General features: G+C 38.4%; 1 long non-coding RNA gene and 1 pseudogene across 1 annotated transcript; both read left to right on the top strand.

Annotated features, from left to right (window-relative positions):
* Positions 1 to 7,841: 7,841 nt before the first annotated feature.
* Positions 7,842 to 17,254, top strand: LOC107510015. The gene is made up of 3 exons (XR_001596699.2): positions 7,842 to 7,939; positions 10,211 to 10,360; positions 16,734 to 17,254. It is a non-coding gene; the product is annotated as an uncharacterized LOC107510015 (long non-coding RNA).
* Positions 17,255 to 19,197: 1,943 nt separating this feature from the next.
* On the top strand, positions 19,198 to 19,316 carry LOC118609641 (annotated as a pseudogene).

Raw genomic sequence — 19,316 nt, forward strand, 5'->3', positions numbered from 1 at the left:
GTTGGCGAGTGGGCATTCATAGGCAAGAAGCAGGATGGGGGTCAGGAGACTGAAAATTACTAAGAGGAAACATCAGGGATAAAGGAGTTTCTCGCTGAGCTGACTAACAGGATCCTTGCGGAAGGCAGGCAGGGAGAGATCAGACACCGCCTGAAGGATGGTGAAGGGTGATGAATCTGATCAAATATGGAGAGTGATCAGATATCGAGAGTAGGGGTTCTGGTTAAACTGACTTAGCTAAAACTGGATTTTACAAGGAAGTGCACAGGTGGGCCTAGGAAAAGTTTCAGGAGCCTGGAACTTGACCAAAAGTTTGGTCAAGTGAAGAATCTTTGTCATTATCCCAGGACAGTCTCAAAGCAGTGAAGGACTGTCTGGAGGAGAGCTTGTCCTTCTCACTCATGGTGCAGGGCGCTCAGAGTAAGAAGGGACTCTGTCCTGTCTAGGCCTGGCTGATGAATCAGTGGGGATCCCGCCAGGATTTGATTGGCAGGAGGATTGGGGCCGGCAGAGGATTAGGATGCAGCAGGCTAAGAATAAGGTGTGCCTGGAGCCTGGGGAACCGGGATGCTACTCTGACTGGTTCCCCAGGTCTGAGCCTCAGGGAGAGTGGACAGACAGGCAGAAGCTTAAGAAACCACTGACCTGAGGGGCTTGGAGGCACCAAACCAGGCAGCTTGGGTGCTATGTGTCCCAAGGCGATGCAGCCAGGGAAGGAACACTCCCCCAGCCTCCTTCCCTGAGGGTTCCTGGGAAGCCCGAGGCCCCAGGGGAAGGAACAGAGGCCCCTCTGTGGCACTGCCTTCCAGTGCCTAGACAGGCATTAGGGTAGGACCTGAGAGGGCTGCTCGTGCCCCCGAAAGTTGAAAGAGATGTTCCTGAGGGTTAAGGCCCTGTAGAAGCTGGAGAAGGTGAGAGCCAGGGAGGAAAATCACTCTGAATATGGTGCTAGTTGTACCCAAGGCCTTTGTGGCTTGTGTTACCCCATCTTTCAACTCAATAAGGAGGGAAGTTTTCCCTGGAAACCTTGGGCTGCCTGGGTACTAAGTTGCTGATAAGACCCACGAAAAGACTGTATCGGGCACTGTTGCAGCCACATCGACTCCACATTTAGATGCAAAATTTGACAGCTTCACTAATGCGATTGTGCCTGAGCATTCTTATGGAAATATTCTTCTGTTATATATATCTGCCTTTTATTTATTCCTTATAGTTACACCATTATATGGCTTTTTAGTGACAGCATTATATTGATTTTCCTTCAACATTATATGGGGAGGTAGATTCTATTATTTACAATTTTTATTTCCAGAATAAAATATGAGCATTGTAAAATACTTGTTACATTAAAAAAGTGGTGAGTTGCTCTGTTTTAGGGCTCCTTCTAGAGGAAGAGGTAGTTGGGTAGAGGAAAGGATGAGTAAGGGACCAGGAATGTGGAGCTAGGTGGAATGACAATGGGGGGTCGAGACCTGGAAGACAGCCAGAGGTTTCATCTTCCTGCTCTCTGAGTCAGTGAGGTCGGCTCCTTCCAGGTAACATGCAGTCTCATTTCTACATGGAGCCTGGCTTCCGTCTGCATCCTATGTATGGGCTACTTTGGAGCAGAACAGGACTTGTCAGTGTGTGTAGTGATTACATAGGAATGGATGCAAGCACATCCATGCAAAAGGGCAAGTTGACCACCAAAAAGAACACCAAATTAATGACGGGTTTGAATTTTATGTATGAAGATTTATGTATTACGACTTAGATCAGGCATAAGATACAGTAGATGCTAATTGCAAAGATACTATATTTATATTTATGATACATAAATATACTACATTTACATATTTATTTTAATTTTTAATATGCTTTTAAAACATATATCTGTAATAGCTGTGTGCCCTTCTGTGCTTTTCCTAGGCAACTGGTTTTATGAAATATTGCTGACATATTGCCTTCCACATGACACCCGAGAGAATGCCACAGAACATTTCGGTCAATGACGGACGGACCACATATATGAAGGGGGTTCCAATAAGGCTGTAATGGAGCTAAAAATTTTGTCGCCTAATACCATCATAACCGTCCTAATGTTGTAGCGTAATGCATTATTCACGTGTTTGTGGTGATGCTGGTGTAAATAAACAAAGCTACTTGCACTGCCAGTTACATAAAAGTATAGCACATACAACTAGAGTAGTAGGCTACGCCATCTAGGTTTGTGTAAGTGCACTCTGTGATGTTTGCACGAGGATAAAATAGTCTAATGATGCATTTCTCAGAATGTATCCCCATAGTTAAGCACTACATGGCTGTGCTCTGAACACAAATAAGCCTCTCATAACAGAGGGGGGATCAACAGGAAACATTCTACAAGAACTATTGATCCTGCCAATGGCATGTGAGAGCTGTTTCCCTGTGTTTTCTAAATCCCAGATTTCAGAGGTTCTTCACCCCCCGCGCAGGGTCTAAGCACTGGGACGTCTTCCTGGTCGGCCTCCCCATTTTCCGCTCCCCACACACTGCCTGTGTGCAGTGCCCAGGGATGGGGCCCCTGCCCAGAGGTCTTCTCAGGGCGTAGCACAGGCTGAAGCCTGTATCTTTGCTGGCCCACCTTCAGCTCCGCACGCAAGTGCCTGGACTATTTTGAAATCCACCTAATGGCCTTAGTGAAGAGAAATAGAAGTCCCTTGTGTGCCCCACTATGATTATCATCGCCGTCTGGTCTCGTGTTTTCTCCCTTCTGTGCCCAGAGTTTCTGCAGCCCCCTATTTCCTGTGTACTGCCGCACTTGCTTACCATCGATTTGCCAGTTACAGTCGTCGGCCTAATTATAGCTGTGTTCCATTCCACGTGGTTGGAACCCAAGTGTACGTACACTTCTGTATTCTGACTTTTTTCATTTACATTTATATAGGAAATGAAACTGGCTTATTCCAATACGGTCTCCAATAAAAATTTTTGCGTTGACTTCACAATTTTGTTACATCAAGGAAAAAAATTATGATTTACTTTCAAAATAATCCTGAATTAACAATTCTGTGAATCAAATTTTTCTCTTTGTTTGGGTTATTTACATTGCCTAGATTGCCAGAGTTGGGATTTCTAGGACAGAAAAAATGAATACCTTATGGTTTTCTCAGATTTTTCAACACATCATGTTTCACTACAAGCTATGTTTTGATTTTACACACAGGATTTTTATATTTATTTTTTTCCATTGTAAGTTTTCCTCCTCCCCAGCTCCCAGGCTCACAGCACTTGTCCCTTGAGCTCCTCAGCATTCAGAGAGGAGGTAGCATCTGGGTGTGCTGTCCCCAGACCACTGTTGTCGGGAAAAGGTGCCAGGTGCCACTGTTAAGGATTTTGATATAATAGTTATAATGACTATGATATCGGTGGCTACCGTTTACTGAGTTCCTTTATGTTACACATTTTATCTCATTTCTCTTTTTTAATAAAAAGAAAAGAATTGAAGTAACCACTTTCCCCATTGCTGCCCATCTAGAAAAACACAAAAGTCTCAAGTGCTGATTTTAGTTTCTAAGTGACCTTCCAACCTTCCTAATCAAATTTTTTTTTCCTGCCAACTAAACATACAATATTCTGTTCAGGAAACATGGCTGATTGAGTAGCAGCTGCTGCCAAGAACCTACTTTGCATATTGAAACAACCTTGGAAGAAAAATAGCAAAAGCTCACTGTCATCAAGTCCTGTTTTGAGGCATGGCTGGTGCTCATCACACACATTTGTCTTGGCCTCCGCATCATCCTTCCTGCACGTTGGCGGGAGCCAGGCTCTGGCTACTGTTTCTTTTCCCTCTTAGTGTCAAGAAACTTCCTGCAAATACTGTAAAAGCAGAAGTTGAAGCTGCTTCACTGCAAAGCTAACAGCCTCCACATCTTTCTTACACTGTTTCTTAAAGCAAATCGTCCACTGCTCTTTCCTTTTCCTATTTTTGTTTGATTTGTTTTTTAGAGACGAAGAGATCTGCTGTCAAGATACTATTTATGTTCAGACAGGGAAAAAGAACCCAAAGAGAACAGGCACGAAAACTTCTTTGCCACGTTCTTCATTTGGTTATGAAGAGATGCCGTCGCCAATAAAATGGAAACTAGAAATAGAAGAAAAGTTCTGCATTGCTATTCAGAATCTAAAACTAGAATGACTCTTGATCCATTGATTGTGTCTTTTTTTCTCTCTGGAAGTTTATTCAATTTTTGTTCCTGGAATTTTGAAATTTCATAATCACATGTCTTGCTATGAGTTTATTTTTATCTACTATGTTGGAATCATAGTGGGTTCTTTACTCTGTCATTTCCTGCTAGAAGTAAGTTACTTTCAATTCTGGAAAATCTTATTGAATTCTCTCTATTTTCTTTGTATGCTCTCTTTCTTGAACTCCAACTATTTGGTTGCTGAACTTTGACTTATTCTCTAACTTAAAAAATATTTTGTTTTCTTAGACCTTTGCCTTTTGCTCTGTTTCCTGGAAGTTTTCTTCAATGTTATCTTCCAACCCTCCCATTATGTTTTTAATTTTATTTATTATATATATATATATAATTTCTAAGGGCTCTTTTTTATTCTCTGAATTTTTAAAGATAGCGTACTTATTTTATATCACCTCTCTGAAATTCCATGGAACCACGTACAATGACAATAGGAGACCCTAAATCAGAACACACATGTAGTGACAACCAGAGGGTTTACGTTCTTATTTTTTGAGTTAGTGAAGTTTATCTCCTTCAGGGTAGCATGCAGTCAGTTTCCCAGCATGAAGCCTGCCAGCCTGCTTCCATCTGGATCCTATTTGCCACCTTGGAACATAATGCTGTTTTGTTAATGTGTGCAGTGATTACACGGGGGGTACAGAACACTCACCAACGTAGACCATATGGAGCACTATAAAACAAGTCTCAATAATTATGAAAGAATTGGAATCACACAGAGTACATTTCTGTATGACCATAATAGAATTAAGGTAGCAATAAATAATGAAAAGATACCTGAAAAAAAAACCCATATTTTCAGAAATTAAATAACAACATACTTCTAAATAACCTGTAGATCAAAGATGAAATCACAAAAGCAATTAGAAAATAGTTTGAGCTGAATGACAATGAAAGTACAACATATCAAAACATGTGGGTTATAGCAAAAGCACTGGGAAATTTATGTGCTTAAATGCTTATATTAAAAAAGAAGACAGATGTAAAATCAATTATCTAAATGCCAACCTTAAAGCAAAAGAAAAAAGAAAACTAAATACAAAATAAGTAGAAGAAATAAAATAATCAAAATTAGAATGGAAATCAATTAAATGGAAAAAAGAGAGAAAATCAACGCAGTTGATTCTTTGAACAGATTAATAAAATTGATAAACTGATAGAAAGACTGGTTAAGAAAAAAGAGATAACCATGAAGAATTTTTCTAAAAGAACATCACTATAGATTTCACAGACATTAAAAAAAAATGACAAGGAGGAGATTATGGATAATAATATGCCCATAAAAATCAACAACTTAGATGAATTGAAAAAATACTATTCATTGAATAAGCTATCACTTTTTCCTGGCTAACTTGGAGTATCACCTTTACACTAACTCATATATTTACCTGGAGGTGTGGGTTTGGATGTTTCTGCCTTTTATATTATATTCCATTATTTGCTACAACGGCAAATATTCCAGTGAACTAGTGGAAGTGATTCAGCCTCAGAAGTCATTCAGGTTCTCCTGCATTTTATTGGTTACAAAAAAAACCCCAATAAACCCACCCAGATTCAACAATAGGATACATGGACTCCACCTCTCAATGGGAGGGAGGGGTACCAAAGAATTTGTGACTACTAATAAAAAAATTCTGTTCTGTCTTTAGCGGTGCTTCTAATGTTTTCAGAAAGTATAACATTTTCTTAGGTTTTACATAAATAACCTTTACAAATTTGAGGACCTCTCAGATTAGATTATGGGCACATAGAAACAGCAGTTGCTATTTGTTTTTCTCATACACAAATTAGTATAATTCATGGAGAATGGTTTTTAAGGGAAAATTTATATTATCAGATGTATGAAATCTGGATACACAAATGAAATTTGCTACACAATACCAAATAATATCTGAATTCTAAACACTGTTTTTATTTTATTTTATTTTTTAATTAAGTTTATTAGTATAACATTGGTTAATACAATTATATAATTTTCAGGTATACATTATAATTTGACATCTGTATATTCTATTGTGTTTATCACCCCTTTACCCACTTCACCCTCCCCCATCCTCCTATATTTGACCTCCTTTACCCCATCTACCTTCCCCCTCCTCCCCCACCCCACTAGTAACCACTAGTCTATAGTCCTCAGGTAACCACTAATCTATAGTCCATGTCTATGAGTCTCTGTTTGTTTGTCCTGCTCATTTGTTGCTTTTAGGTTTATATCCCACACATAAGTGATATCATGTGATTTTCAGCTTTTTCTGTTTGGCTTGTTTCACTCAGCATGATTTTTCCCCCCTCTTTAATTACCCCCACCACCCTTTCCACTCCTGACCTATGGATGTTGCCATTTCCCCTTAAGAACTGGATCTCCGAAGGCAGGGTATCTTCTCTCACATGCTGGAGGCCTGCATCTGGGTCCTGGCACACCTGGGGCATGGTCCGTGGCTCCACCTGGAGCACAAACCCAGGACCTTCTAGCCATATAAAGCAGAGGTGCTAACCACTCCACTATAGAGCCACCCCTCCCTCAGCATGATTATCTTGAGGTCCATTCATGTTGTCACAAATAGCAGTATTTCATCTCTTCTTATGGCTGAGTAATAATATTCTATTGTATGTATGTACCACATCTTCTTTATCCAATCATCTATTGTAGGACATTTTGGTTGCTTCCATGTCCTGGCCACTGTGAATAATGCTGTTATGAAAATCAGTGTGCAAATATCTTTTCGAATATGGGTTTTCAAGTCTTCGGGGTAAATACCCAGTAGAAGGATTGCTGGATCATATGGTAGATCAATTTTTAGTTTTTTGGGGAAACTTCATACTATTTTCCATAGTGGCCGTACCCATTTGCAGTCCCACCAGCAGTGTATGAGGGTTCCTTTTTCTCCACATCCTCTCCAACATTTGTCATTACTTGTCCTGTCGATTATAGCTTTTCTAACAGGTGCGAGATGCTATCTCATTGTGGTTTTGATTTGCATCTCATTGTGGTTATAATTTGCATTTACCTAATAGCATCTTTTCAAATATTTGTTGGCCATTTGTATATCCTCCAGGGAGAAGTGTCTGTTCAGGTCCTCTGCTCATTTTTTGATTAGATAGGTTTTTTTATGTTGTTATTGAGTCGTATGAGTTCTTTGTATATTTTAGATATTAGACCCTTATGAAAGGTGTTGCTTGCAAATATATTTTCCCATTTGGATTGGTGTTTCTTTACCTTGTCGATGATTTCTTTTGCTGAGCAGAAGCTTTTTAGTTTGATGTAGTCCCTTTCATCTATTTTAGCTTTTACTTCCCTCACTTTTGAGGTCAAATTCATAATATCTTCTTTAAGTCCAAGGTCCTTGAGTTTCATTCCTATGTTTTCTTCTGTGCATTTTATTGTTTCAGGTTTATATCTCGGTTCTTAATCCATTTTGAGTTAATTTTTGTGTGTGGTGACAGATAACAGTCTAGTTTCATTCTTTTGCAGGTGGCTTTTCAGTTTTGCCAGCACTATTTATTGAAGAGGTTTTTCTTTGTCCACTGTATGTTTTTGGCTTTTTTGTCGAAAATTATTTGCCTGTATAAATACGGGTTTACTTCTGGACTCTCGATTCTGTTTCACTGGTCCATGTGTCTGTTTTGCTGCCGATACCAAGCCGTTTTGCTTGCTGTTGCTTTGTAGTATAATTTGAAGTTGGGCAGAGTGATGCCTCCAGCCTCATTCTTTTTTCTCGGTATGTCTTTGGAAATTCGGGGTCTTTTGTGCTTCCATACAAATCTGATGATTTTTTGTTCTATTTCTTTAAAAAATGCTGATGAGATTCTGATGGGGATTGCATTAAATCTATATAATGCTTTGGGTAATAGGTCATTTTAACTATGTCAATTCTTTCAATCCAAAAACTCCGAATTGCTTTTCATTTCTTTGTATCTTCTTCGAGTTTTTTTTTTTTTTTAAATAGGGTGTTATAGTTTTCATTATATAGGTCCTTCACTTGTTTTGTTAAATTTATTCCTAGGTATTTTATGCTTTTTTGTTGCAATTGCCAAAGAAATTATTTTTTCCACTTCTTTTTCTGACACTTCATTTTTAGAGTACAGGAAAGCTATGGATTTTCGAACGTTGATTTTGTATCCAGAGACATTACCGTATTTGCTTATTGTTTCTAGTAGTGTTCTTATGAAATCTTTAGGGTTTTCTATATAGAGAATCATCCCCAAATAGTGACAGTATGACTTCTTTGTTTCCCATTTGGATGCCTTTTATATCTTTCTTTTATCTGATTGCACTTGCTAAGATCTCCAATGTTATATTATTAATTCTAAACTATGGATATTAAATCTTTGTTTGGAATATTTTACAGCATAAATGGGATAGTATTCTTTATGAATTGTAATTTGGCTGATAGTCTTTGGCAATATCCATCACATATTGCAAAGAGATTTGTAGAGAAAAGAATGGTTTTTAAAAATTTTTGAGAAATTTCTTATAGAAACAATACATTTATTTTTCATGCAAAGGAGTGCGAATGGAGATTCCAGATTTCTTTTTTCAATAGAAAAATCTAGACAATGGTCAACTAAATAACACATTTAATTTTATTAAAGCTTCAAATCCCACTACAGAATCTTGCTGAGTGAGATTAAATTAGACCACAGGGTGAACTCTTTAAGCAAAACTAAGTGGCCTTCATTCCTAAACCCACATTTACCACTTCAGTGATAATGAAAGGCTGTTCCAGAGCATACAGGCCAAAAAGAATGGGCTAGAACTAGAATACATGCCCCAAGTACTAGAGCCAAGCAGATTTAGGCCATCTTCAGGAGAACTTTCTAGGACAGAGAATGATATAGCCTTCTCTGGGCCAGTCTTACCTGGCTAAACAGTAGTGACAAGAAGGGAGATCAATAGCTAGTCTAGAGGGTAGGCAGAGTGTCCCCTCCCAAGAACAGGTGTTTATACAATATAAGATTTTTTGTATCCTTTTGACCCCTAGAAAATACAGCCCAGGTGGTGTTTTGGATCTTGATACATACCCATGCGTGGAAAAGATGTGGAGGCTGGAGGAGGTGAGGAGGTAGGGAGCAATCTGGAGTGTGAAGAAGCTTTGGATTTCCATTGGTACCACTTTTTTACCTAGAGAGATATTGACACATAGTTACTGGATTAAATTGATGTTTCCATCTCTATTAACTAACCCATTAGGTGGAAGTAACAAGTTTACATACCAATGTGAGAGCTATCCTCATGAACCCTCCAACAACAACAACAAAATGAGGATGTAGGGGTTTTTTTTAATCCTCAAATAGTTAAAAACATTTCTTTAATTGCTTTCCTCAGTGACATCAGGTAAATTATATATGAAGTAGATATGTCATAGTTTGCAGTGGTGGAAAAAGAAAAAAGTAGTAAAAGGACAAAGCAAAGAAGGGACATTTAAAAACCGTATTGGTATGAGTACCGATGCCCTGTCCCCAATCATTTACAAGTATTAGAAGCAGCAGCAATTCCAGCTAAGTCAATCATCTTTTAAAATAATTTTAGATGTCATTTTTGTTTTGATAAATGCAGGAAAAGGGCTGGGAAATGTCTGCCTGGCATGTTATAACATATAAAGCTTATATGCTGTTAAAACTTTAGGAAATGGGGAACCCTGTATAAATTCTGACTCCTCTTCATACAGGTATTTTATCCATATTTGAACAGTCCTTAATATACCTATTATATCATTAGGAATTCTGCATTCTAATCTGGCTCATCAATTAACTTCTCAGTGGACAGAGATAAATCCTTTTTCTTGTTTGTGAAGTGCTGAAGTAATCCTCCTGTGAATATGCCTGGTTACCCAGTAGCAGGTTTGGAAATATTGCAATAATTTTAAAATTGCATGGAGAAATATATTTTAAAATAAAAAAGTACTGGGAAGCATTTGAGAACTTGCTCTTGAAATATGTTGTCGGTTTGCTTCAAACTCTTATATAAAAAAATTAAAAACTCTCTACAGGTTTGGATGTTTTTACACATTTGGACATTTACTTGGCATTGTATGGTAGGATTGTGAAGAAGCCCACCCAGAAACACCCTGTAGACCTGGACCCAGTTTTAGGGCTCGTTGTGTCCCATTGGTTTCCCGCCTCACATCATGTAAACTTGGGTGAGTTTCTCTCAGAATTCCAAGCCTCCTTGCTTTGTGTAGCAGGCTATGACTTTATCTGAGCTGTTCTTAGGAAATCCTGAGGTGGATATGGGTTCAGTTAGCCCAGGGAAAGGGAAAAAAAAAAAAAAGAGTTGCTGCTTTTAACCTTGGCTTTTAAATTAGATTGTTTACTGAGAGTCTGAACAAAATTTTTGCTGGTCAAATGAAAGATTAATCTCTCCAAAAAGAACACTTTGTTATCAGAGCAAAAAGGAGTCTACGTGCCTGCAAGCATCTGAGCCAGGTGTTGCAGCACAGAAAGTGAGGTATATTTGGAGAGTTTACAAGTCCTGGGGACACAAGTGAACTATTGCTCTCAGCAACTTGGCTCCCCAGGTGTCTCCGGAGTGCAGATTATAGAGGGAAAAATCAGAAGTCATGGAAATGAAAGGAGTTGGGGGTCATGGGTGCTACTGGTTGGAAGGGGCTGGGGCATTTGATCTTTGTGTCTCGTTCTGAAATCAGCCATGACATCATCCCTTCCTGTCTTGTGGCCTGTGGGGTTGTTCTGCTTCGATGAGCCTGGGGCTGAAACACATCTAAAGCCAAGATGTTACCCTTAGTCTAATGTCCTACCGAAACCTATTGTCTTCATGATTATGGGCCTGAAGTTTGGTTAATCTTATGTCCTAAGGCTTAATAATTTAAGGAAACAGGCATGCAAAGGTGAAAGAATAAAGGTGGAAAAAACAAATGTGTCACAATGCCATTATCTGGGCAGAATCAGCCTGAATCAGAGAAAAAAAGAGCTATATTAAAGAAATGAAGTTTGTGTGCGGTTACACTTCCCCAACCCCAATAGCCAGTGGGGTGACAATAGTTGTTCAGAACCCTGAATCCAGAATGGCAGAGATGGTGTTGTAGCTGCCAACCCCCGAAAGACAACGGATCACTAAAACACTCTTTTATTCAGCCAGCTGGGTCTGCCAGGGGTACGCAGACCCCAAATTAAGCAGCCCCGAAATGTAGAGGTACAGGGTTTTTAAGCCCCAAATCCCATTCTTCATTCTGTCTAAACACAAAGGTCTATTTTTCTTCTATTCACTATCTGTCAACCCACAGGTCTAGTGTGCAAGCAGGGGTACAGAAGCACAAAGCTTATTGTTAGAATTTTATATTCCTATGGGTGACAGCTTATGTTCCCATGGACATAGACAAGCAGTAATTTTCCAGCCAGCACAATGGGGGCCATGAGATGTCTAGTGCATTAACACGACTAATCCCAGAGAAGTCAGCAAGGCACTCTGGACTGGGTTCACCCCACAGCAAAGGGGCCTGTGCCTCTGTTTCTGTGGTCAACAGACCTGAGGCTTTATTCCTAAGACTGTTCTGGCTGCATCCAGTAAGCTCTTGCTGGCCCTTGTTCAGGTAGTCTTACGTGACTAAGAGTCTGTGGGAGTCCCTTTTTAGTGAACTAAAGGAGATTCATTTGCTTGCGTACATCAAAACCAAACAAAACATAAACGGGGGTTTGCAGCAACAAAAATAAGGGTTTATTTAAGGAAATAGTGCCAAACCCAGAGACATAAGTGAGCTAGCACTCAAAAACCTAGGTCCCTAATGGCCTCTAACGGATAGGTTAAATAGGGAAAAATCATTAGTCATGGTAGCTAAGGGATTTGGGGTCGTGGGTTCTATTGCTTGGCCAGGGTAGGGTAGGAGGCATTCGACCATTGCAAGAAATCCTGATGTCAGTCATGGCTTTTGTTCTGTTTGGTTCTGAGAAGGTGTGGCTGGCAAGGCCGGTCCACCTTTATGGGTCTAGAGCTGAAACACATTTGAGGTCAAAATGTTATTAGTTTGACCAAAACTCTGGGGTCAATGGACCTGAGGCTTTGTTCCTAAGACTGTTTGATGCAGACCAGAATCTGTGTCCTAAGGCCTAAATGATTAAGGGAGTGGTCCTGCACAATGTGCCAAAGTGGAAGGATAAGGAAAGAAAGAAGCAAGTGGTCATGGTGCTATTAGACTAGACAAGCTAGTTTGAATCAAAGAGAAACAAGGCAGAAGACATCATTTTAAAGAAGTGAAGTTGTGCAGGATAACAGCCTGAGAAAATATGTTCTCCAGGGCATAAATCAGTCCTGTGGGCATATCCACTTCATTTAGCTTGTCTGGAGACATGTGTATAAGGGCTGGTTTTCCCTAGAACTTTGTTCAGACACTATAGATCTCAAAATTAACATGGGCAATGGTGCCTCTGAGGCCAACAAGGCCCACTACAGACAGGCTCCCACTTATAATTAACATGATTGAGGTGAGGGTCCTTTGATACTTCTAAATTAATTTTTGCATGCACAAGTAGAAAAAAGCCATCTCTACTATTAGGCAAAGTGAATGGAAAACATATTTAATTGGTTTCTTGAATTTCAAAAGAGGATTTAGATAAATTAGTCAACCTATAATGTCATTTAGGCATCAGACCAATTCTTTGAGGTATTAAAAATGGCTGTCCATATTTTAAAAGGGAGTAGGTCATCTGGAATTTGACTTGTCAGACAGGAATAAACTACAAATTCCTCCAAAGCAAAATTTAGATTCAACTGGGTCCTTGTTTTAAGAGAGGAGTCATTTGAAAAATGCAAAGGAAAGGGCTTGCAGAAATGACCAACTCAGCCAGTTATAGATTAACCACAACCTATAGATCTTTAAACGGCCTCTGGAAACTCTTGCCATACCTACAAGACAAACGATCTGTAAATAGATAGGACTAGTGGACTGAAATTCCCCCTCCTCATCTTGAGTCAGGAGGTGCACGCAGAACCTCAGACAAAGGAATCACACATCTCTTGCATGGACACTGCAGAGGTATATAAGCTGTAACCAGGGCGAGCTCGTGCTTTTGTGCTAGCAGTAAATTCTCCTTCCCCTAACAAACTTGTCTGAGTGTCCAATTTTCTCCATCATATGTTTCTTCCTGTAACACCTCGTGCATGACTGTGTGTGTCTATACATGTATGTTGTAAGTGTGAGATAACTTTTTACCTCCAGATGGTATTGCCAAATTAACTTAAAGGCACTCACTTGTAATGTTACCAAGCATTGGGGTTCTTGGGTTCGCTGAGATATATATAGAAAAGAAACCCCAGAAAAATTTCCAGACAGATTTTGTTAAGCTTATGCTGGAGCACAAGGCAGGGAGCACAGAGGAAAGGAAGGCCCTCTGGACGAACTTGGTGGCTAGAGCCGCTAGGCTGCTTTTATAAGCAGGGGACAAGAGGGTTTTGTGAAAAGGTAGAATTTTTGAAAGTGGTGGTTTTTTTTCTTTTTTGTTTTTGTTTTTGTTTTTTAAAAAAGTTGGGCTTCCTTTACTAGCTATGTTGCCTGGTAATGTTGCAGAAAAATTTCAAAAATCAAACTGGTGAGAAACCAAGCAACACTCAGAGAGTTGAAGAACTCAGGTTTATTACACTGGTGGTCTCAGAGGAGCTAGCACTCTGAAAATCTGGGCCCTGAGCTCAGGGGTAACCATACTTTTATAGGACTTAACGAGCAAAGGCAATACATCTGTTATCTAGACAGAACAAGTACAAGGGAGGGTGAATCTTCAGTTGATCTCGAGGTCACCTGTCCCTTTGCCCTATGTGGCAAGCATGTCTACAGATTACAATGTTAGCCATTTGAGTGGAAAATTCCTCTTTAGTAACTCTGTTCCTGCCTGCGCTGTGTGGGCAAGATGGCAAACTGCTCATTACTGCCATCCCAGGAAGGTCACACAGCGGTCAAACCTTGAGCCACTGAGCACACAGAACAGTGTTTTCCACCTGTATAGAAGTAAGTGGTTAGAAAGGAGATAATAATCAGCTACTTCTGCATTTTTATGTATGATGGTGGCACTCTTGTGGTCAGCTTATCTTGCATTCCTCCTGGTTATCTGGTATTTTTTTGGCCCTGGGCCCAAGTCCCTATGTTGTCTCAGTACGGATTGGTTATTCTAAATTTCTCTGAAATATATAAACTAACTCATGCTTTTCAAGTTCACATGATCTAAGTTTAATCCTTAGTAAATTAAAGCTAGTTTAAGTTTGTTGATTTAAGTAAAACAGATGTCTTTATGTTTTATCAGAGTTTTATAAAACTAATGTGTTAATAATTGACTTTGATCTATATGTTTCTAGAGGTTATACTATGTCTTACATGTATTTGCTAGTAAAGAGCCTGTGTTTTTAGAGGTTATAAAATGTCTACATATATCTGCCAAGCTAAAGAATGTTAATTGCTTACTTCTTAATTTTCATTAGAAATTGAAGTTTTAAGTGTTAAATCTCAATATATATAGGAATAACCAGGGCGTTCCAGAAGGGTCTCTGGATTTGTTTGTATGTGTGTGTTAAACTGCACGAGAAGTATTGTAAAATAAGTGATGACAACTTTTAGGGTATATTGTATGAGTAAATGATGTTTATAAAGTAAACCAATAGCTGGGGCTGTGGAAAACCCAAAATAGCTGCTTCATTCTGCCTTGCTCCCTGGCCCTCCATTTTTTGGTTTTTGCATTTCTTCATGCATCACAGTGCATTTAAGCTGGACTTAAATGAGTCACATTATTGAAAGGAGACATTTTACACTATTGCCAAGCTAAAGAAGATGTATAAGATAAATTTTAATACCCTTTACGTGGATTATATAAATGTTATACTGGATGCCAAATGCAGAAAAATGAGACAGAAAGCAAAACTTGGGTATGATAGTTCACAGGACAGGAGTGATTCAGGGGTCCCCCCCCCCCCGTTTGTTTGTTTGTTTGTTTTCAGCAAAGGCCATAAGACCCAACTGCCTTCCATTTACCTTCCCTTTTGGGGGAAATTTGGCCTCAACTCAGATCCCATGGTTACTGTATTGCTCCATCCCCAACAGTCAACAAGAAGACGTGGATACTGAGACTTTCTATGAATGAGCCTTTCTAGCGCCATGAGAACATACTATCTGACCAAAAGGCTGATCATCAATAAATCCTTCGGTTTGACTTATGACCAAAAGAGGGAACTGTGGAAAAAAAAAAAAAAAAAAAGTGGGTCGGGGAGCGTTCTATGAAAAGTAGCCTCACAGGGTGATCTAATCAGAAATTTCTAACTGGGTAGGCCATGGTGGGTAGTCACGCCCAAGTTACATATTGAAGGTTTATCTTTGCCTTAGGCAAGCCAAGCCCTGTCCATTGTTTCTGTGCACCTAGGTTAGCATACCTTTGAAACAAGCCTTAACCACCCTCAAGAAAGCACACAATCTTGTTAACTATCCTGTAAACCAATCCTCACCTTGATTATTCCCACTTCCGCATAAGCTCACACCCCCTCCTTAGTTTCAAATGTATAAAAGAAGCTGCAAAACTATTATTTTCCAGAGCAGTTAAGATCTTGCTCCCTGGCATATGTCATCAGTTTGGCTCAAATAAACTCTTATAAAAAATTGTTTTAAAGAAATAAAAAGGTACTCAAGCCTATAGAATATACTATAATTGGTAAATTGAATTATCAAATCTAGGCTGGTTAGTAAACAAACAAGAAGCAAACAAAATAAATGAGAATAAAACATCAGTTTTGGCCCATGCCACATGGTGGCAGGCTTACTCTGTGTTGTGCTTTCTTTTAGGGCAAAAAAAAAATGTGAGCAGGGAACAAACTTTTTAAAGAAACAAATCTCAATGCTAGGGTTTAACTACATCAAACCATATAATTTAGGGAGTTAACTTTTAGAAAAGATGATAAACGTTATTAGTTTATCAAATTAGATTTCCTTATAAAAATGTTCCTTACATTGTATGGTACCAGAGAAGAATGAATTTGACCTTCGATAGGATATTCTACCCCTAAATCTCAATTTCTTCATCACTGAAATGATAAATTTAGATTATTTACATTTCTAAAATTATCTCTTACAACTAAAAGAAAGCCTAAATAAGCTTCTCCAATAACAAGAATTTCAGTCCTATTGCAGGTAACTTGATAAAGAATATGGTTTTTAAGTTAGGTTCCCTAGGTTTTAGTTTAAGTTCTGCCAATTATTAACTGCAAGAGATTAGGTAAGAGACTTTAGCCTATCAAAATTTCAGTTTCCTCATCTGCAAAGTAATATAAATTATAGTACATATCTTACGGAGTTGTTACGATTACATGAGTGTGGTAGACTGGAAAACTGTTTGCCAAACCATTTCTTTTTCTTCCTGGGAAAACAGCTTAACCACATTTTCCATCTTCACTTGCAGTTAGCTATGACCATATGACTGAATTCTTTCTCGCCAATGGAATATGGGAGGAAGAGATACATGCTCCTTCTAGACTCGGCTCACTAAACTCTCCTGTTGTGATTTTCCTTTTTATTTCCCCTTCTGCAGGTTTCCCCTGGAAGCCACTTATTAAAGATGGCTGAACCACAAAAAGGAAGGAACTGTGGTCCTCGAATCATGGCTTGGAAGACGGCTTTGTGCCTATTAAAAACATTCATTTTGGCCTTTATATGAGTTTGAAATAAACTATTTTGTTCAGTCACTGAGAGTCTGATGTTTGGCTACTATGGAAGCTAGCATTAACTAAAATAGCTTGTAAAGCATTTAACATAATTACTGACACAATACAAGCTTAATAAATGTTAGATGTTATTAATATCATGACTAAATAGTACAACCCAAGAGCTTAAGACTCTGAACTTAAAACACAAGCAATATTATGGAGATCCTTTCTCCAGTATACAAGATTTGGCCTTTTTGTTTTTTGTTTTTTAAAGCTAGAGAAAATCTAGGAAATAAAGCTGTGTGTAGAAGTAGTAAAAATATGAGCAATTCATGTATGTAACTTGTAGAAAGTCAACATTTTGTATTTATATTTGCTACACTTTTTTGAAAATTTTAACAGAATATAAAAGAAGGAAAATCAAATAAAAATTTGAGTTGGTGCCATCTTTATAATAATATTTAAAATTATTCCTTCCTTGTGAACACTTCGGTGTGTGTTATGATTCATTCAGTGATTCAGTATTTCACACAATGCTTATCTTTCTTAAAAATGTCTTCTTTCTTGGCTCCAACACCTTTAGATATTTTAATGCTTTTGTTCATGCTTATTTCCAGTTTTCTCTAGTGGTATTCTACCTCTTTTAAAGCCCAGACCAAATTTGATGTGCTCAGTCCAACTCTCCAAGACATCCTGGTTGGAAAGGATCCCACCTGTATTCAAGTATAATATTCGTGTAAGCTAAGGCTCTTACTATTTGTTGCTTCTATCCTAGAGTTTATTCTCAGTGGGTCAATATAGCTTGCTTCTCCCTGATCAGATTGTAAACCATCTGATGATAGCGACTGTGATTTTTTTTTTTTTGTATTTCCCATAGAGAATAGTTTGTGTTGATAATTGACTCATTGGTTTGAAAGCTTCAAGTATATGAAATTTCTCCTAACATTTTAATCTCTCTCTCTCTCTCCTGGAGTTTTATAAGAACAAAGAACAACAGCTCTTATAAAGTTTTCTTCACAAATCAGTAACAATTTGTAGTTGGGGGACAATAGTGGAAGAGGTGGTATTTTATGACTAGCGGTTTGGTACAAAAAATAAATTAGTACCTGATTTCCCTTATTGAAACTAGAACAATTTTATATGCATGACCAGTTAAACTTATTTTGCTTTTTCACTGTTTTTTATCCTTCATCCTAACTATTCATTTTCACTCTTTTTTTACATATTTGCTTAAGATGTTTTCCTTAAAAATATTAAAAGTTACAGCTGAAAAATTTTAACATTATATAGTCAACATAATAAGGACCTTAGAAAATTTTAACTTGAATCTTGCCTTTCTTCTTCAATTTGATTGCTATTCTAGTTTTACCCTGTTTATCCTCTAAAAATTAGGAACTTTTTATAGTCAATGTTTACTTAGATTTACCAGCATATTTATTAACTTCTTTGCTCATCATTAATTTCTGCATTCTTTCCTGCTGATTTATATTTCTTCTTTCTGCAAGGTATGTGAGAAGGAAATTCTTAGTCTTGGTTTAAAAGTGTCTTTATTTTATCTTTACCTTTAAATGCTAGTTTATAAACTGGATAGAGAATTCTAGATTAACAGATACTTCCTCTTATCATTTTGGAGATATTCTATTGTCCTCTGACATCTACCGTTTGTCATAAAAAGCCAGCTTAGTTTATATTGTTTCTTGGTAGATAATGTGATTTTCAGGACCATCCTTAACATTTGTAAAACCTGGGGCAAAATTAAAAATGGAAGTTTACATACCATATGTATAAAAATTTGTAAGTTAAAAATCGAGCCAACAACTAATTAAACAATATGTTCTATCCTCCTATCTTGACAAATATTGCTTAAATATAGCTTTACAATGACTTGCATGGCCAAGCCTTGAATTTAGGATTCTTGGAATCCTTGGGGTTCTGTAGTGGAACTTGACAGGGTAGGGAGAGATTACCACCTGGGCCCCTGTCTCACAGTTCATCTCCTTTTTTGCAATTCTGGCTTCATCCACACTGGAAGGGGCTTCACACATGTGCTATGGATTTCAACTTTCAAGCCCACTAAAAGACACTCCCTGGGTACCCCATGGCTCTAAGGTGTGCAGTCTATCCTTGGGGTGATGGACGTAGAGAAGAGGTCAATGCTGATCTTGGAAGGCTGAGGATTCCAGGGTCTTGAGCACCTGGAACATGATTTGCAGGTAGGGAATAAACTTTGAGGGATCATGTTTCTTGATGCTGAATTAACCTCGAGTATTTTCTTTATACTGCATTAAAGAGACAAATTTTTAAATGCAAATCATAGTATTCTACTCTCTTGCTTAAAAACTCGTAAGAGTCTATGGCCATGCTACCCTGAACAAGCCTGATCCTGTCTGATCTCGGAAGCTAAGCAGGGTCAGGCCTGGTTAGTACTTGGATGGGAGACCATCTAGAAAAACCAAGTGCTGTAGGAG

Source organism: Rousettus aegyptiacus, unplaced genomic scaffold, assembly GCF_014176215.1.
Source record: "Rousettus aegyptiacus isolate mRouAeg1 unplaced genomic scaffold, mRouAeg1.p scaffold_m13_p_11, whole genome shotgun sequence".
NCBI classification, from domain to species: Eukaryota; Metazoa; Chordata; class Mammalia; order Chiroptera; family Pteropodidae; genus Rousettus; species Rousettus aegyptiacus.